Below are 18,757 nucleotides of genomic sequence, written 5' to 3' on the forward strand. Positions count from 1 at the left end.
TGCAATTACGGCCCTCGCTAAAGATTTTTTCTCAGCATCAAAGGAGAAGCCAATCTACATAGCTAATGCCTCCAATTTTTTCCCCTCTTTCCGTCCTCCAACTCAAAACAGCAGAGGCTGAGGGTAAAAAGGAGGTGGAATGGAGAGGGGGGGGGGGGGGGAGCGGGGATTTTTCTTTTGCTGGCAATCTGGAAACACTCTCCAGTTAATTAAGGTTGATTGGAAATGAACCGCACAAACAAAGGGCAGCCTATGCCCTGAATATTATGACTTGCGCACATGTATGCACGCGTGCACGAGGGTGGGGGTGTGCTCGAGCCACCTCGGGAGCAGAGAAGAAGCTCCCCTCTTTGGACCCTGATAACCCCCCCGACACTCGTAACGCCCACCCACCCCCAGATTAAGGGAACGCACAGCCGAAAGAATGTGTGACGACCTCCGCTGCCACAGAGAAGAAAAAAAAACTTCCAGCCCCTGATGCCACAAAAGGCAAGAAGGTAATTAAGTTTGAAAGAATAGAGGCACGACCACAAACAATGCAGCAGTGTCCATGGGGAGGGATTGGAGAGTGTGTGTATGTGTTTGGACGAGGGGGCAGAAAATCCATTAACATTCAGCGGCCGGGTGAGTGAGAGGAAAGAGGGCAAAGGGGAAGTAAGGATGGCATTCTCTCTCTCTTTTTGCTCTCCCTGTCTTTTCTCTAATCGCAGCAAGAGTCGTCTGTGCATCTTTTTTTATGTGGCTCTCTTCTTTAAGGCTTCTCTCACATCTGCTTTGGAACCCCCCTCCTGCCATCCCGAATCCGGCACCCCCCTTCTCTAGTACACGGCATCATGATCCTGTTTTTGCTGTTTCTTGGCATAAGAAAGTTTATTTTTGAACAACGCCACTATCAGGGCAGATCTGCTGATATCTTTTGTTGTTTTTTATTCATATTTTTATAATTGAAAACACTCATTGAGTTATTATTTTACAAACATGCAACCCTAAAAAGAAAACCCACCTTTGAATGCAAAGCGCTAACAAGATCAGCACCCAGTAAAAAAAAAACCCCAAAAAAAACATGACTTTCATCTCATGTTTTTTTGCCACTTCTCCGCCACAGCGATTTAACTGAATTAGCAAAGAATGTAATTTGATTTGCAGACTCAACATGGAAGTTTGCAACACGCCTGCACTCTCACACGGTACAAGTGAGCTATCTCTCTGCTCCCACGTGCTTGTCGCTAAGAAAGAAGTATTCATTGCTCATGCATGTGTGTCAGCCGGAGTGTGTGAGTGCCTATGCGTGAACAGCGGAAAGATCATGAGACACCAAAGTGTGAATCAGGCAAGAGACTGCTGATGTCAATGTGAGTTTCTTAATGAGGGAGGCGCAGTAGGAAAACAACGCCGAGCATGACAAAACAAAAGGCGAATTGTCTTTCCGCATGTGTTAGCACATCTTCTGCCCACTTCTCGTTCTAGTTGACAACTAATTGCGACTTGGTGCCACGTTGGTAATCTGCCTGTCTTTGTCTCTGTATCTCACCAGAGACGTGGATTAGCGCTAAAACGATGACTGCTTAATCCTTGATTTGCCCGTACTAAATAAATATTAATCTAGCATGCTCATCATGCTCTTGTAAGGTACAACATACACAATATGAAAGAGCTTAGCCGTTACATAAATCATGGCCTTATCTTTTGGATGAAGCTAAAGCGTGGAGCAACACACACACACACACATCATAGTGGGATTATTCGAGAAGTCAAATTATTAATCCTGCTAAATACAGAGCCTGGAAAAAATCTCTCAAAAATGTTTTCTCTTGGGGTGTGTGGATGCACACAATTATGTGCCAGCGCGAGGGGGAGCAAAAAACAACACATATCACTCATTTGTGTTGATTCAGACCCCACTCACGCTCTCACTCAGCCTCTCAGCAGGTTTGTTTAGCGAAAAAACTGCTGGGAATATATCTAAAAAAAAAAATGAAAACTACCTTTGCTCCCTCACACTCACAAATACCCGCACACACACTTAAGTTGACAAGGCCATGGCAGTGCAGCGCAGAAGAGGTTAAGCAAACAGTGTCCACGTCAGTCAAGGAGAGCACACACTCGCAGACAGACACAGAGTGCAGTCTCTGACGCAGGCATTTCACATCCACCTGGCAAATATAAAAGGCCGGTTATACTGTATCAACTAGCCTTAGCCCCAAATTCTTTGCTTGTTTTGTGCTATCACAACTGGCCCACTTGTGAAACAACTCGTATTTCTGACTCATTGATTTCGGAAGAAAAAACAAAAAGATAAAAAGCATTTTTTGCAAAGAGTGGAAAAGTTCTGCCAAGATAAAGGAGGTAGCAGTGTAGATATAGACGTGAGGCCAAAAGTATTTATTTCATAATGTTTGACCGTTTTGTTCACCAAGGATGTTTGGTGGGGGTTTTTTTTGCGATCCCTGCTATGGTTTGGTTGTCAAGTAAGCTCTTGTAATTCTACTGTGTAAATGTTTTTCAGGTCCTGAAAATGCTACTACTAATTTCTTCAAAGGCCTGTGGTAAACCTCTTAATTTCAAGTTGTCAGTCACATTTTCATTTTTTTGGGTCAAATACAAAATGCATTAGTACGGTGAAAAAGCAAAATGAAATGCAGTGTTCCCTCGCTATATCGAGGTTTGCCTTTCGAGGCCTCCCAACCCATTTACGCACTCATTCTTAGCCGCACTGAATTCTGACGCAGCGTTTGGATCCGCTACGGCGTGCGTCGGCACTGCGAACAAACGAACGGCACTTTTGAAAAATGTTCTGATGGGAAATTCGGAATGTTATTCAAATGTGCCGTTGAGTCAGTCAGTGGAGCCGGAATAAGGCAGATAGCGAACAGCTGCGTTCATGGAGAGGAGAGGAGAGGGGAGGGGAGGGAAGGGGAGCGCTCAGTCAGCGACCACACTACAAGCTCAACGAAACATCGGCAAATAACTATGTTCAAGTTTTTGTGTAATGTAATATTGCATATTTAGCCAAAGGTGCAATTCAGTGATTTAAAGAGCCCTGTGTTGACGTTATTAAGTAAAATGTTGCGAAAACATCCAGGTTCTGCTTCTTCTTCATCATCCTCATGGAAGAGAGAACATATATATAAATATATATGAATAAAGATTTGGATTTCAAGGGCATTTTTGGGAAAGTATATAGTGATCATCGAGGGAACACTGTACTCCAAAACTATATAATATTTCTTGACTTGCGATCAATCCTGCTATTTTCGAGATTATCACTAATACTGGTTCAACCACCACTCCTGTTTTACTCAGTTCTTGCTATTTTCTTCCTAAACATAATAATGGGGTCGGTACTCAGACAGACGCCAAAAACTATGCGCACCTCACTTAACCATCAGAAGAAAAATAAATAAAATAAAAAGTCAAACAAAGAGCATGAATATGCTGCTGGATACACAACAAAACACCACAAACCTTTTGCCTAGAATACTCGCAGCAAGTCTAATTTCTGGACCCAGGGAATTACTAATTAACTTAAGCTTTTGGCTCTATATTTAATTAGAGAGGTTTCCAAATGAACTTTAGACCAAAGCCATTTGCTTTTTAAACAACCCGATGCCCCCCCCCTCCCTTTTTTTTTTTCTTTCTGACAGCTGTTGTTAGTTTGCCTTCTTCTCACACACAAAAAAAAAAAAAAATACAAGGAAACCATAGTTGTTATTTAAGCTATCATGGTTTTGTTTCTGGTTACCATGAGAGAGCGCGGAGAGAATTTCATTGGGGTGAGGTGATAAGGTTGACGTGTGGAAAAAAAACAAAAAAACATTATAATTTGATTTTACTACAAACAAACAACTGTCAGATGTAGTAAGTGTGGTTTTTAGTTTAGCGCTGAAATATCCCTTAATCAAATAAACACCATGCCGGCCTGTTGAAAGGAGAACCTGGATGAAATGGACCCTTTACCTTTCTGCTCACTCTATGAAATTATGCTATTAGGTACCAAGCGATGTAAAAAATATCCACATCAAAAATATATGGAAGAAACTATGGTGAAGGAGTCATCTTACATTTTCAAATTTATTCCAACTTAAAAAAGAGTTTTAAAAGGGTTTTATTACTACTTTAATAGTTCTGTTTTTACATTTATAATAACACTATAAAAACTCAAGACGATCCATCAGCATTTCCTGACACTTGTTTGGTATAGTGTGCGAAGCAAAAGAAGCCCGCTTTGTTTTTTTAACAATTCCCGCACAGCCTTCTTCTATCTGCTCATCCAAATGAGGATGACACAAGACAAAGCGCCCCGTTTTTTATTTAGTCTAGGGGCAGAGCGCTGATTCATCAGGCAAAACCACTGACAAAAACCGCCCATGTTAATACCTACAATTTCATACACAGGAACATTCCTGCACCCGCGCTGCTCTTCTTCTTTTTCTCCACCGTTACACAAAAAGCCTCATTTTTTCCCCTCCCTTTAAAAAGCAAATAATTAAAGATTATTCCATGGCCGGTGCCAGGCAGGAAAAGTCCGGGTTTGAGAGGGATAGTGTTGGCTGGAGCCTCCCCAGGGGAGATGTGGAGACACATGCTTGCCTGTTTTAGATCATTCCACTAGAAGAAAAAAAAAAGAAAAGAAAAACAGAGATCTCAAGGCATTACAAAATGGCACGTACAGCAACTTTTCTTTCCGTATCCTGTATAGTTCAATTCCAACTTGTTGAGGGAAATATTTCTTTTAATTACTCCTGTCACGTGCTTATCATTATTAGAGCTAATGTCTTCATGGAGCTCCAGCTAAATGCGTTGGTAAACTTGCCTCTTTTTTCATTACACTGTTGTTTAAACCCACCAGCCATGCATAATTAATTAGCCACTTATTCCCTGACGAGCCCCCGCCAGTGGCCCTGGTATTCCTGCGCAATCGCCTGCAGGAATCGCAAACGCCAATCATCACGGCAGCCACTTCCATTAAAGCTGGAGAACATGCACGGACGGACGCGGAGAGAGGATAACTGATTTCACGCGAATGACAGATACAAATGTGTGGATTATTTTTTTGTATTCATTTGATACGCAACACAGTTTTTCCGTGTGGATTTTTTTTTTTTCTCATTTGATACGCAACCCAATTTTCCTCCTAATGCGCAAATGTCCTATGATTGTGCTCTTCAATCTGCGTCTTTGTCTTTGGCAAACAAGGAGGAGAATGTATCATTTGTCATGAGACATCTTGTGCTATTGTGGCATCCAACCTTCTGCAAACTTAGTCATTCATTCAGCAGCTTTTGTTTCCCATTCTAATTAATGGCATCTTTCCAGGCTCTGTTAGTTTGACCTTTAACCAACAGCTGGAGATTCTGCATTAACATTTCTTTTTAAAAGTAGTTAGTCTTTAGTCGGTTTAAGAAAAACATAAGACAAGCGGTGTGGCGAATGTGCAGCATGACAGAAAAAGTTTCTCGAAGTGGATGAATGTTTGCGATTAACAGTCGCTGCAAATGTGACATTTCATGGCTGTCAATGGGGAGGAACTCATGCAGGGGATGGAAAGAGGGATGACAAAGAACACATGACAGACACTAGCAAAGAGACAAGCAAACAGACAATATAGCATAAAAGGGAAGCCTCTTTTTTGCCTGGCGGCGGTCCATTTTGTTTGACCTAAAACTGAGAACCACGGCTCAGTTGGTCCATGAAATCTCCGCACTTCCACTTTGAAACGCAAAGAATCAGCATAATATTCTGCATTAAATAGCCAGCCCCATAGCTAATATCCTGGAGTAGATGCTGAGCAGGCAGGAGAGCCTGAGAAAAAGGACTGAGAACATAGTGAGCGAAGGAGAAGAGGGGAAAAAATCCCCTCTTTCTGTTTTCCCTGAAGAGATTGATGAAGGCCCAGCGAGATGAGAGAGAGTGGGGGTAACACAATCCCGACTGGCGCGAGACCAACAGCAACAAAAACATTTAGATAACCGGGCTCAATAATGTACGATTTCAATGAGGACAAAAATTACATTTCCTACAGATAACATGCCCCCTTCCCATAACACAGCCTTGAAAAGAAGACCTGAAACCGTGTCATGCTAAACAGCGTTGCGCTGGCGTATTATGCTAGCTCGCGCGACGTTGTCTTAACTGCATTAGTATCCTTTTACCCCACCAGAGAATGCACATTTACTCTATCTCCACTCTTTTTTTTTTTTCATTATTATTCTTTCCAAAGTAATGGTGTTTTAACACGAGAGGTCTCGGCCCACAGGTGGTGCTATAAACCCGGACAAAGCCGTTTGGGCCAATCAGGAGCCAGAAGAAAGTACAAGCTAGAGATCCAAGATAAGGAATGTCGGAAATGGAATGAAAGTGGAGTTATTTAAATATAAAGCTACAAAAATGCAAAATTAATTTGCACAAGTTTTATTGTGGCTTAAATAAAGAAATAATTGGTCATATGCATTTTTTTCCACATATTTTTTTTAATGTGTGCGTTTCAGTTTCTTTAAACAGTGGAAATAAAATCAAATTATACTGTATGTTTTAAACAAATTCATATGTATGGAATTATATTATCATTATAAAAATAAAATAATGACTATTGCTGATCGATTGAAAACACGTTTCGTGGAGAGAAGCTATCAAACCTACTTCCTGCTTTATTATGGACAACTGCTGAGAGATAACTATCAGCCTGCATGATAGTTCCGACACATCTGCCATGGCTCTTCTGCATAACCATACGGCTGACTACCTATGACAGTTGAAGCGCTCGCCATCTGCATGACACAACAAAGGCCCACTCCACGTAAACACTCGGGATCCCCAGCCTACTTGATCCTAGCTCGTGGTAAGGGTCACAGCCAGATTGCTATCGCCACCTCTCCTACACAGCCAGCGTTCACTTCCTTTCACGCCAAAGTCTGTCATGTTGCTTGAGAAGGGGAAGAGGCAGGAAAAAGTGGAGATGCACAACAGAGAGAGCGAGAGAGAGAGAGAGAGAGAGAGAGAGAGGGGAAGTCTTTGTCCTCCTCCACTCGGCTCTAGCGTGTTTCCTCCTCTGGTCTGGCCCCCATTTGCATATGAAAAGCGAGCAAAGGCGTGCAAAAGGTCAAAGAAAGAAGATCCTGTCCAATAACAGGCAACAAAAACAGACCGCTTCTGCCTTTGTGGCCTTGCATGTTCTCCGCCATATTGTGCCCCCCATCCTTCCATACCCACCACTTCGACCCGGGATCATTTCCATACAGCAGACGCAATGGCCGATACCGACGGTTGATCATAAATTAGTCACAAAAGTCGACTCGGGTCACATGGAAGTGACGGTGGCAATTTGAAGCCGTGTCACCCGGCCCGCTAGCCCTCACGGAGCACCATAAAACACACCTGCTTTTCTCGTCCGCGGTAACAAGACAGTATCCCAACAAATCCACCCCGATGTTAGAACAGTCGAAACGATTGTGCGGCTACCTGAGCCACGACATAATTGCACAAGAGGTTTTAAGTGAAGGCTGTCTTCTACATATTGCCTTACATGACAGCTTACATCTGCTGGCATCTGAAACGGACACCAAAACAGCGGCCAGGCACTCGGTGCTGCCAGTTTGCTACCGACAACAGCGCCTAGAGACAGCAGGGCTGAGGCGGGTGGGGAGGGGAGGGGGTAGAGGGGTACAGCATTTCATCTCCCTTTCATCTCTGTCACCCAGTCAAGCATTCAATGCCCCATTCAGCGCCCGGCCAGCATTATGCAAAATAATGCTAATCCCCTTTCCCGTGCTTTCACACTTGTATAAACTGCCGACCTTGCCTCTGAAAAGCAATTATATCAGTTTACGTTGCTGTCAAAAAACAGGATTAGCATGCAACTACTAGTAGCAGCAGCTAGGCCCGATCTTTACCTACTAGATTTGTCCACGGCGTGTCACAATGACATATTTGTATGGAACCCAAGTTTTAAAAGGCACAATGCCATATGTTGTTTTTATACGAGTTTGTTTGACTTGACAGAATCCCAGTCGTGTCGCATAATCAAAAACAAACTCCGCCATGTCTCAGTGCCAGTCTGAGCAGACGTTACACATGTGACACACCACTGAACCGCTGTCGTCCAACCAAAGCCCCCCCCCACCCCCGAAATCCACCCGCCACACATTGACACCACATGCGATGCACACACAGCAGACAAGCAGACATGCTGGGGGATTTTTGGGAAATATGCAAATGCGGCTACAAGAGGAGCGTGTACGCAAATAAGAGCGACTTTAATCTGGACAGTTGGGCCTCTCGCACTCTAACCTTCTCATGTTTGTGCGTGTCTTGGGGTGAGGGTGACATCCATCCTGACTGGCAGCAGATCATGGGACATTAGTCAGCACAATTAAGCAGGTTGTCATGGCGACTAATGAAATTTGGCAAAGCGGCCAGCCAGAGATTTACATAAGCGAGCTGGTTATGTGCTCGCCATTATTCTTTCTCCCTGCCGTGGCACTACAATAGAACCACTTGTATCCCAGCCCACATACCCACCGGCGCTACAAGCCCTCCTCGCGCTTAACAATTTGCATATGTTAATATAATTAAGTGCTAATTACACTAAAACTCGCATACTCACAAGCACCCTCCCCAGGAGCTACGGAGAGGCTTGATCTTATTCCAAGTCTTTAACCCTCCTCTGTGATAGGGAGAGCGCATGTGTGTGTGTGTGTGTGTGTGTGTGTGTGTTCGCTTGGTGGTGCCCCAGGCTTGACACAGGAAAGCCCCCCCCCACACACACACACACATCCACATCCAAGCATCACCGCCGCCGCCGCCAGCCCTCCCGTCCTTTTAGACGCAACGCTGAACTGCAGCACACTTCTGAGCTTCCTTTGCCCCTCACAACACGGAAAAACAACAAACAGAACACACACACACCTGCGAGAACTCAATTTGTGCATTCGGCCACCATTACAATTATATGTCCATCTTGTGTTTATTTATATGAGAAAAATGTTGACGTCAAGGGTGGCGGGGCTACGAGACACAGCCCAGAAACAAAAGTGTGTGTAGGCTCGGCGTTTTGATAATACACGACAAGGCGGTTGTGCCTTTCACAGTGTAATGGCCGTGAATCGGGAGGAAGCCAAGCGGTCGTGCTACAATTAGAGCTCCTTTGTGCCTCTTCCTCTGTCGCTTTCTCCCTCTCCTCACTTGTTTTCTCACTCCCCTATCAAGCGTATGTTTAAAAAAAAAATAAAAATAAGGCTGAATAAGCAGGGAAAGAAAATTTGGGGTCCCCCCCACACACACACCCTGGACACACATGTATATGCATGCACCTAGCAGATGGTACAGGAAGGAGGATTAAACAAACACACCTATCGGCGCACACGCTCTTTAATGAAAGTCTGTAGGGAGTCGAAAGGCTCATTTAGTTGACTGTCAATGAGATGCGGCATTATGACTATAAACATACCATGCTCGTCCATTCACTGATGATTACTGCGGCCATTGTGTAGCAACGTGCACACATATGCCAGATGTTGCTTGATCTTGAAACGCTATTCTATGCAAATATAAAAGAGGATGAGTGAGAGGATGGAGGAATATGGTTAGAGCGAGCAGGCCGCCGTGTAGTGTTCCCTCAGCCATGACAGTTTGGATGTAGAAGAGGGGGGTTCTTTTTGCTAATACCTGCTACTTGGATTACACAGCGTCTTATGTATTCAACCGGACTGATATTTTTTTTTTCTTTCTGCCTTTTTAGGCAAATTGGGTGTCTTTACGGTGTAAAGCGGCGATACAGCCCTCCTTACTGAAGGCCTATGGGGATTCACTGAGATGAACATTAAAATGCAGCGATAGCCTTGTTGCAAAGCTCCTCTCTCACTCGCTGCTGTCTCTCTCTCTCTCTCTCTCTCTCTCTCTTTTTCTCGCTGTCTCTCTCTCAGCAGCAGCAGCAAAGGCTTCTAAATCATCCAGCCTCCTCTATTAGACGGGAGACTTATTGAGGTAGAAACCATAAAAAATGAAGAAGGGAAATTTAATCCCTGAAATATTGATTTGCACATTAATATCAGATAGGCAGAGGGCAATCTAGCTGGGTGGAAATGACACATTGTCGACCCCTAGGAGAGGCTCGAGCCAATCTTCTTGCTGCATGTGTCTCGGGCCCAGGAGTTATAGGACAGACTCACCCCCCCTCCTCTTGTCTCCCTCTCGCTCTCTCCATCTCCCATCATCTCCTCCTCCCTGTAACCTCTCATCCCCCTCCAGCCCCTCCTCCCTGGCGTGTGCACCCTTAATGAAGGCTGCAATACTGCAAATGCATTAGCTTTTAATAATCAAGAAGCATTTTCAAGCCAACAGCTATTGTCCTCAGCCCATCTCTCTCCCACTGTTTTTTTTTTCCTTTCTACCCCCTCCCTTCTCATCGCTCCCTTCCACCGCTATGGGTAAAATGAATACAGCGAGCTGCTTAACTAACATGCAGAGATACACGCTCAAGCCTTTGATAGAGCTAAGACATCGTGCAAAGGAAAAACAAAAACAAGGGACTCGCTTCTGCAAACAAACCTTAAAAAAGAACTCATTTGCAAGACAGGAAAATAAGAGTGAGACAATAGGATCATTAACTGATGAAATTCAATGCAATTAGAGTCATTTCATCTCGTATTGTGATTTTTATTTGGCTCAATGAGCCTTTTTTAAATTTGATAATTAAAATCTATTCACAAAAGCTTAATACATTCAATTAAAAGTGTGAATATTGATTATTGCTATTTTTTTAGAAAAATTACATTTTTTAAATCAATCACAGTTTCATAATGATAAAAACAATAGTCATTATTTTATTTAAGTAATAGTCCACCCTCGTATAATTCACAGAAACTCTTCTAATTGTAAGATTAGTAATTTGCATATAATATTCAATTAAACTCTAATAAAATACTATATTTAGAGTTAAATAACATTAAGAAATCCTAACTAAGTCACGTACGTGCTTAAATCTGAATTAAAAGACAGACTGGGGACCGAAATAGATTTTAGTTATAAAAAAAAAAGGTCGTCTTGCATTGAAAGATACACGCGTGCACACACGCATACGCACGCACAAACGCGCACGGGTACGCACACGCGTACGCACGCACAAACGCGCACGCGCGCGCGCACACACACACACACCCTACACGGTTATAAACTCAGTTTGGAGACAGACTGGCCCCTCGGCCCTGATGTTTTTTTTTTCTGTGCAATCGATGACCTCCACCCAATCCCACGACCTGTCACTTGTGCCCCACTTTCAGACGTCTTTCTCCACAAAAAAGAGCAAAAATGAAGAAAACAAAACATTTGACACGTTCAAAAAATATAACATAAACGCACGGATGCACAGTTTATTAAATATGTTTGAGACGTACAATTTAATGATAAATTACGAATATGTTTTAATTGGTAAAAGGGTTCAAATGTATTATTTGATTAGATCAATGGAATAAAGTGGGGAAATAGCGTTTTTATTCTCTCCGATCTTCCTCACGCTGACACCGGGAAGGTGAGCCGCTCTCCCCGGGTCTCGCCTTGCAATCAGCTGCCCGACAGACGCTTCTCCCTCACAGGCACCCCAACCGGAATACATCCCGATAGTGGAAGTGTGACCACTTTTCCGTGTTTTTTTCTCAAAGAGTAGCAGGTGAACGCGTGCGCATTTTTTAAAACTCGTTATTTAAAAGAAAAATGTTTTGTTCACTTCTTTGCATTCGAGGTGTTTCCAATGGACAAAGATCCGAGTAGCGTCCAAAAATGGGTATGAAACGTGAAGGAAGTGAAGGGGAGGGGGATTGCTGTCCGAGAAAGCCGACAAACTGGAAAAGGATTCACAAAAGCAGCGAAAATGTCTAGCGGGACAGTTGCGGGTATTTGTCCGGCTCGAGCTCCTGAAAGCTTCGGGAGCGACCTTAAGAGGTCGACTGTGGTCCCGGAGCCGTGCGTAAAGCGCTCCTCCGAGGCTGGCAGTCACCCAGAGTGGCTGCAGCCAAATTGCCGGAGATGCACGGACAACACCGGGCTCCACATCCGCCTCCACTGTGCACTCTCGTTAAAAAAAAAAAAAAAAAGAGAGAAGACACGGCATCTAACACCTGTTCTCCAAACTGCCCCGGTGTCAGTGAACCAGCAGCCAGATAGATAATCGATAGGCGAGCCGTAGATGGAGCGCACACACCGAGCCAACTACTCAATAAAAGTTAAAGGAGAGAACTTACTTTCTTCCCCCTCCAAAGCCTCCACCTCCGCTCCTCTTCGCTCTTGCTCGTGCAAAACCGTCACATCCAGCTCACGAAGACAATTACGAAAAACAGGTGAAATTGAAATAATCCTCCCACTTTATGATGGGGAAAAGGGAGAGGGGGGAAAAATCACAAACGTCAAGCGGTCTTAGAGTCCCTTATTTTGGTTCCGGTGGCGGTGAGACGACGTGTCGACGGGGCTGCATACGCGCTTTCTCCTGTGGACGGAGGCTCACCAAACGCCGAGGTGGAAAGGAAATGAAAATCCGATATGTCTTTATTCTGCTAATTATTATCGTTTTAGCCCTGTTTTTAAAAAAATGGCTGATTAAGTTGAGTGCGCATGTCTTTGTGTGTCCATTTCCCGATATGCACGCTGGGAATGGGTCGAGAGACGGCGAGAGAGAGCGAGAGAGAGAGAGAGAGCGAGAGAGAGAGCGAGAGAGAGAGAGAGAGAGAGAGAGAGAGAGAGAGCGAGAGAGAGAGAGAGAGAGAGTGAGAGAGAGAGAGAGAGGGAGAGAGAGAGGGAGGGTGCAGAGGAAGAGGAGGCGGAGAGAGGAAAAATAAGTGTAATTAGTGAGTTGATCAACAGTCCCCACAATGCAAACGGGACGACCACAAAAGGTCCACGGAGAGCAAAAGGAGTGGAATATAAATCGTAAAGCCATAACTCAATAAACATTGTTTATGTTAATCTCGACTATGACACGCAGAACAATGGGAGAAATGATCAGGATGCACAAGCAAAGGCATATTTTACACTGATCTAACATGTTTTGCCAAGAAAATGAATATATACTAAGCTACCGCAATTTAAGAGGTTTAGTATAGAGCTAAAACATAAACACTTGTGAACAAATTTGCCTGTGCGTCTTTTTGAGTCCTCTTTTTTTTTTTTTAAATAACTCTGCAAATCAAAATCACGCATGCACACACTGCAAAAATTCTCCAAAGACAGTACACATTCTTTGCATTGTGTTAATGTGTCAAGGGGTGTGTGTGATCGCTGTGCTGCCCCTTCAGGACTATCAAGGGGCCCATGTGGGTTCACAAGAGCCAAAAAATACTGTACACGTTGTACCCCCCTCCACCCCCCGCGCGCGCGCGCCCTCATTCGAAGACGCACCACAAAGTGCCCCTATTGAGCGTTTCAATGCAAAGTGTTTACTGTGTGTTTCCTCAATGTCGGCTTATAGGCTCGAGAAAGACTTCCTCTATAGAGGAGAAAATCAAGAGATCTGGTTCGCCTTGGTGGGGGCGAAAAAAAATCGAAGCTGGGGTGAAGTGAACCAAGGCTTGGGATGTGATGATAAGGCTGCTACTGGCAAGTGAACCACTTGCTCCACTTTGCAGCCATGCACGGACCGGACTGGATCCTCCAGAAGCCACACGACCCCCAGGCTTGGTTATTCTGGCTTGGGACAGATCTTTTGACACCAAAAGAGAGAGAGGGTGGGGCGGGGGGTGCAGAGGGGGGGGGGGGGGGGGGGGGGGGGGGGGGGGGGGGGTCCGAGACCGTCACTTTCTCACCGGATCCGAAGCTGCTACTGCTGCAGCTGCCTCCCTGTCCTCCAGGGGGGTTCGCAGCCTGCAAAAGCCGGCCGACGCATCGTTCACAGGCGGCCCCGAGAGTCCAGCGGAATCGCTCGTGTGACGGATGTTCAAGAATAGCGCACCGGCGGTTTGCTTGTCAAGCGCGGACCTATTCTTCATTGCATAAATTAAAGCCCGAAACGGAGGAGTACGGTATAGTCATAAAACATCGATTTCTCTTTTAATTTCAAGGAGCATCCTGGTGCTCTTTTCTTATGCTTCTTATGACTTTGTCTTCGTTTTTTTTTTATTTTCCTCAATTAAAATAGGGGATGTCATAATTTAAGGACGTGACATTGGCTATCCCTCTCATCTTTAAGTCAAATTCCTCCGACTCCTAAGCCATCTTGGTTTCCTTTCTTCCTACCCGCAGACGATGCTCCGACTCCGGAGGACCACTTTGAAATAGGGCGCATATTTCTATGTCTAATATCCATAACAGCAGTATCCTCGATTCATAATTTATCCATAAACGCCGCTCTTATTAAATGTCTGAGTGCGTGTTAGATATACTGTAATGTATGGAATAAAATCAACCTCATTTGTATTTATTTGTAGCCATCAAAGTTATATCTTTAAACACTGATGTTATTGTATTTTATTTGTTACTTTACATGCGTTCACTTGTCTAGTGTAAATATGGCAAAACACAGTCACCTATGTAAAGTGTAAAAAAATGTGGTAATAAAAATGCATGCTTTTTATTTGCCACCCTTGTATTAATGATGAAAAGAAATATCAGATGTAGCTCATCTTTTCACAAAAACACCCCCAATTCAGTGTTTGAAAAGACGCACCTTTTTTTGCCCGATATAGCACACAGCTGACCCACTGTGACTCATAAGAATCCACCCAAAAACACGCCAAAAAGCTCACAACTGCCACCCACTACCTGCCACATGCAGTGACCCACTGGCCAAGTCTCTCTCTATTTCACACGCATACACACACACACAAGCACACACACACACCGACACACAGGCGCGCGCGCACACACACGTACAAAAACAAAATAAGAAATAAAGGAACAATTTTCAATTGGGCTCGATAATAATGTGTGTAATATGGCAAAAACACAAGGGTGAAAATCATCCCAAAATCAGTGCATGTACATATTAAAATTAAATCAACTGTCAAAGTGGTGAAGTTGTATCCCAACAAACACCAAATGAAATAAAAAGAGAAATTTCTCTTTAATTTCACAGCATCCTGTCTTTAAAAGTCTCGCTTTCCCGAACAATCAGCAACACTCATGCACGTAAGCCATAAAAGGAATAAAATAAAAAAGCAACGAAAAACACAATAATTTTAACCATACATGGTTGACCATAAACTCCCCCTAAAGCCACCAGACACTAATGTGCAATCTATGAAAAAAATCAAATGTACCCTTTCTTACCTCGTTTAAAATCACCCATCAAAAAAGATCACAAACACCACAAAGCCAGCTGAGGAGGAGAATAAATGGAGGGGAAAAAGTGAAGATTCTTGGTACCTTTGGTATAAAGCATTCCGTTTTTTTGCAGTCTTTCTCTTGCTCAGTAGCGATCCGATAATAGCATATGGAAAGTGTTGTTCAAAATGCGCACATTTGGCACATTGTCATTGAGAGCAGAGGAGCAGTGATGCGCTGCTCCAACACGGGAAATGAGTTGCGGATTGGACGCAGCCTGCCTCGGTGCCGACTTATCCCACTTTAATTTAATATTCCGCAATCACACACACTAGTGATGGCATATAATTCAAGGAGAAATTCACCGGGAAGGAAATGCTTTGTGTATGTGTGTGCGCGGGCGCGCGCGTCTGTGCGCGCATGTGTGTGTTTTACACCACTTTATTTGATTAAGGAGAGGAAGCACATATTGTATTTTTTCACGTTAACCCCAATCACCCTCAAGCCAGTTTAATACAATTTACTAATATTGTCATTTCTTAAAATTAAGTCTTCAATTAATTTTTAAATCTTAAAAAAAACAACTATCCAGACGAGTTTGCGCATCATCGTCACATTGGAATCAGTCCTAACACAAAATCGAGACCCATAAACGCTTGTTTGTAAAACACTGAACCCAAAATCAATGTATTGGGACATTTCGATCGATTATATAAACGAAAATCCATACGCAACATGAGACCGGTATCAGCCCACTCTTCCGCTCCACTTTGAGGGAGAGACAGTGAGGGAGAGAGAGAGAGAGAGAGTGGGGTGGGGTGGGTTGGGTTGGGTTGGGGGGACTTGTGGTGTCTGTACTGAAAACAAAGAGTACCAATGCAGACCTTTGCCTTGCTCTTTCTGATCGCAGCTTAGCCAACAAGCCCCAAACGGACACCCCACCTTTTGTCAGGCTAACTATTGATGACACATTTGATTGCTGACACAAACTGCATCTTTGCTTTTTTTTAATAAGCCAAATTAAATCTCTCAAATTTAACCATGCTTGAGTAATCTTAGTGAGCATTTGAGAGCCCCCCCCCCTTTTTTTTTGGGGGGGGGGGGGGGGGGACCACAGACTTGTAAGTACTTCCAGATGCCCGCTGATAGTGCACCGCACTGATGACAACAATTAAGACAGGAAAATGCCCCAATCAAAGGGGGGCACACTGGATTACGTTGCATTTTAGGGGTCAAGGGAAATCATCTCCCGCAGCTGCCTACCTACCCTATACCTTTTCTTTGTTTTCATAACAAATATCACATTTCAGCATCATGTAACCTATGAATGCAACAATCATGCACTGGTGGCCCAACACAATCACATATGCATATGGATAAATGGAATGCCCTCTTGCTCACTGTCACATGAGAGATTGCATAAAATGCATTCAAATGCAACATGATATGGAGATGGGTGTGGATGTGTTGGCTTGGGGAGGGGAGGGGCCAGCGAGGGTGGTTGTAAAATGAGGTGCCAGTCATGTAAAATTTACATGGGACCACAGCTGTTTAGATTCTGGGGAAAGGGGAGGGAGGGGTCGAGATTCAGAAGGTGGTGGGTTGGGCGGGGGGCACCCAGTATCACTCTGTTTGTTGTATAGGTAGAAATCAATGGCCTCAACCAGGCTGGCGGGCCAAGCAAGAGAGGCTGCCATGTTGGCGATGCAGAGGAACATGTGTCGTGGCGGCGTGCGGGAGGAAGTCGGAAGTAGGCGTTAGGGTCACTCAGCAGAGGTCGCCCCCCTCCTGATTTTTTTTGTGCCTCCCCTCACAAGAGGACATGAACGCAGGCAGGAAGATCCAAAGCAGCACCAGCGATTCCTTTTGAGCTTCACCTCACCCTGCCGCCCTCCTCCCACTTGGCCCTTTGCTCCTGCCATCTTTTTCATTGTTGATCCCTTTTTAATAGACACGCGCCCGGTCACTGTCCTCCATATATGGACTCGGGGAGGAGGGGGGAAGGGAACACAAAAAGAAGTACCCCCAAACACCCCCCCGCGTGATGCCCCAACACACACATTCACTTCCACAGCGAATCCTATTGATTATCACTCAGGCACATGCACTTATAGAGCCGTAACACGGCAGTAGATGGGAACAATAGCACCTGTGTGATCCCTCTTCATGGCAAAGAACTAAAGCAAACATAGAAATTGGAAAGAACTCGAAAAAAGAATGTAATTCGCAAATACTGTACTTTTCACAATGTAATCAAAGCAATAAAAAAGAATTAAATGCGAAGGCCCACCCTTATGGAAGTAAGACCCGAGATGTTGTCACACGGCTTATTAGAGTGCTTCCTTCATGACAACCCACAAGCTTGAACATGTCAATTTGGTGGTCCGAGAGGTCCTTTTAGATCTCAGCCTCTCTCTGGGGGACTGTCACCCCTGCACTTTTCCCACTCCATTCATCCATGCACCCCCTCCCCTCCCCATCACGCTTTCTCTTCCATAACACTCAGTGGGCCACCTCAACGCCAGAAACAACATGGTCAGTACCAAGATGTCAATTTGATACCAACACATTGAAATCCTGACATCAGATTAACGCGCTGGGCTGCCCTTCACGCAACCTATTCAAAGATACTAATTTATATATATATATATATAAAAATACAAAAATATAATATGTAATTGTTTTATTAGATTGAAGAAGAAAACCACTAAAAAGAGTAAACATATTTTTCTATAGGGAAAAAAAGCAAGCAGTGGACAAGGGTGGAAGCGACTCCTCAACACACACGCAAACATGAAGCCTGTTATGTTTTCAATTTGGGTTGAAATGCAGACTTTTTCTCCCGGTTGCATAACTGACTTCTCCCTTCAATTACATACTATTTCTTCCAAACAAAATGTCACAATCATTGCACACAGAGTAGTTCACCAGTGATTTGTTCTGAAAGCTGTGCGTCTTTCTCCGAGCTCTGCATTTTTTTTCATGCCCCGACCTCAATTTTACAAAAGGCATGGAAGAAAGGAAAATAATTTTAAAAATACATTTAATACATAATCAGTCCCGTTGAGAATGAGGAAATTATTTGACTGCTGTTAAATGTGGCATTGTAAACAAACATGTATGATGGTGTGTGGACAGAAAACAAGGATAATATTGATCGCTGCGTTAAAGGAGGACTGGCACGAAAATACACACATTTCCACATATTTAAAAACCTAAAATAAAAAATGTCAAATTTAGGGAAGAGCATGAAGACTCCAGGCGTGAATCTATTTTCTGAGGGAAAAAACATCACGCACTCACATTCTGCCTTCGTACTCGCTTAGTACGATTCCAAGATACACCTGTCATGGTGCATGGTCACCTTTGCAAACGGGGATTATCTGGAGTCTTTAAAAAAAGCTACCAAAGAGCACAACCTAAGTTGCTGGTTCAACGCCCACCGCTCCAAAAGCCTGCAGTTTTCAAAGTCGCCGTCTGACCCTGGCAGGCTGCCTCTCTCTCTCTATCTCTC

At 44.0% G+C, this 18,757-nt stretch overlaps 1 protein-coding gene across 3 annotated transcripts in view; it reads right to left on the minus strand.

Moving 5' to 3' along the window:
* The window catches only part of zfhx4 (zinc finger homeobox 4), a 69,225-nt gene extending 53,663 nt beyond the window's left edge, over nucleotides 1–15,562 (minus strand). The window contains exon 1 of one of the 3 annotated variants that reach the window (XM_049749946.2): nucleotides 15,346–15,562. The gene's annotated coding sequence lies outside the window, so the exon portion shown is untranslated. Of the gene's footprint in view, nucleotides 1–12,233; nucleotides 12,665–15,249 lie in introns of those variants that run through there. The other 2 variants (XM_049749945.2, XM_049749944.2) reach the window with 2 other exon arrangements.
* Nucleotides 15,563–18,757: the final 3,195 nt, after the last annotated feature.

Source organism: Syngnathus scovelli, chromosome 18, assembly GCF_024217435.2.
Source record: "Syngnathus scovelli strain Florida chromosome 18, RoL_Ssco_1.2, whole genome shotgun sequence".
Taxonomy (NCBI): domain Eukaryota; kingdom Metazoa; phylum Chordata; class Actinopteri; order Syngnathiformes; family Syngnathidae; genus Syngnathus; species Syngnathus scovelli.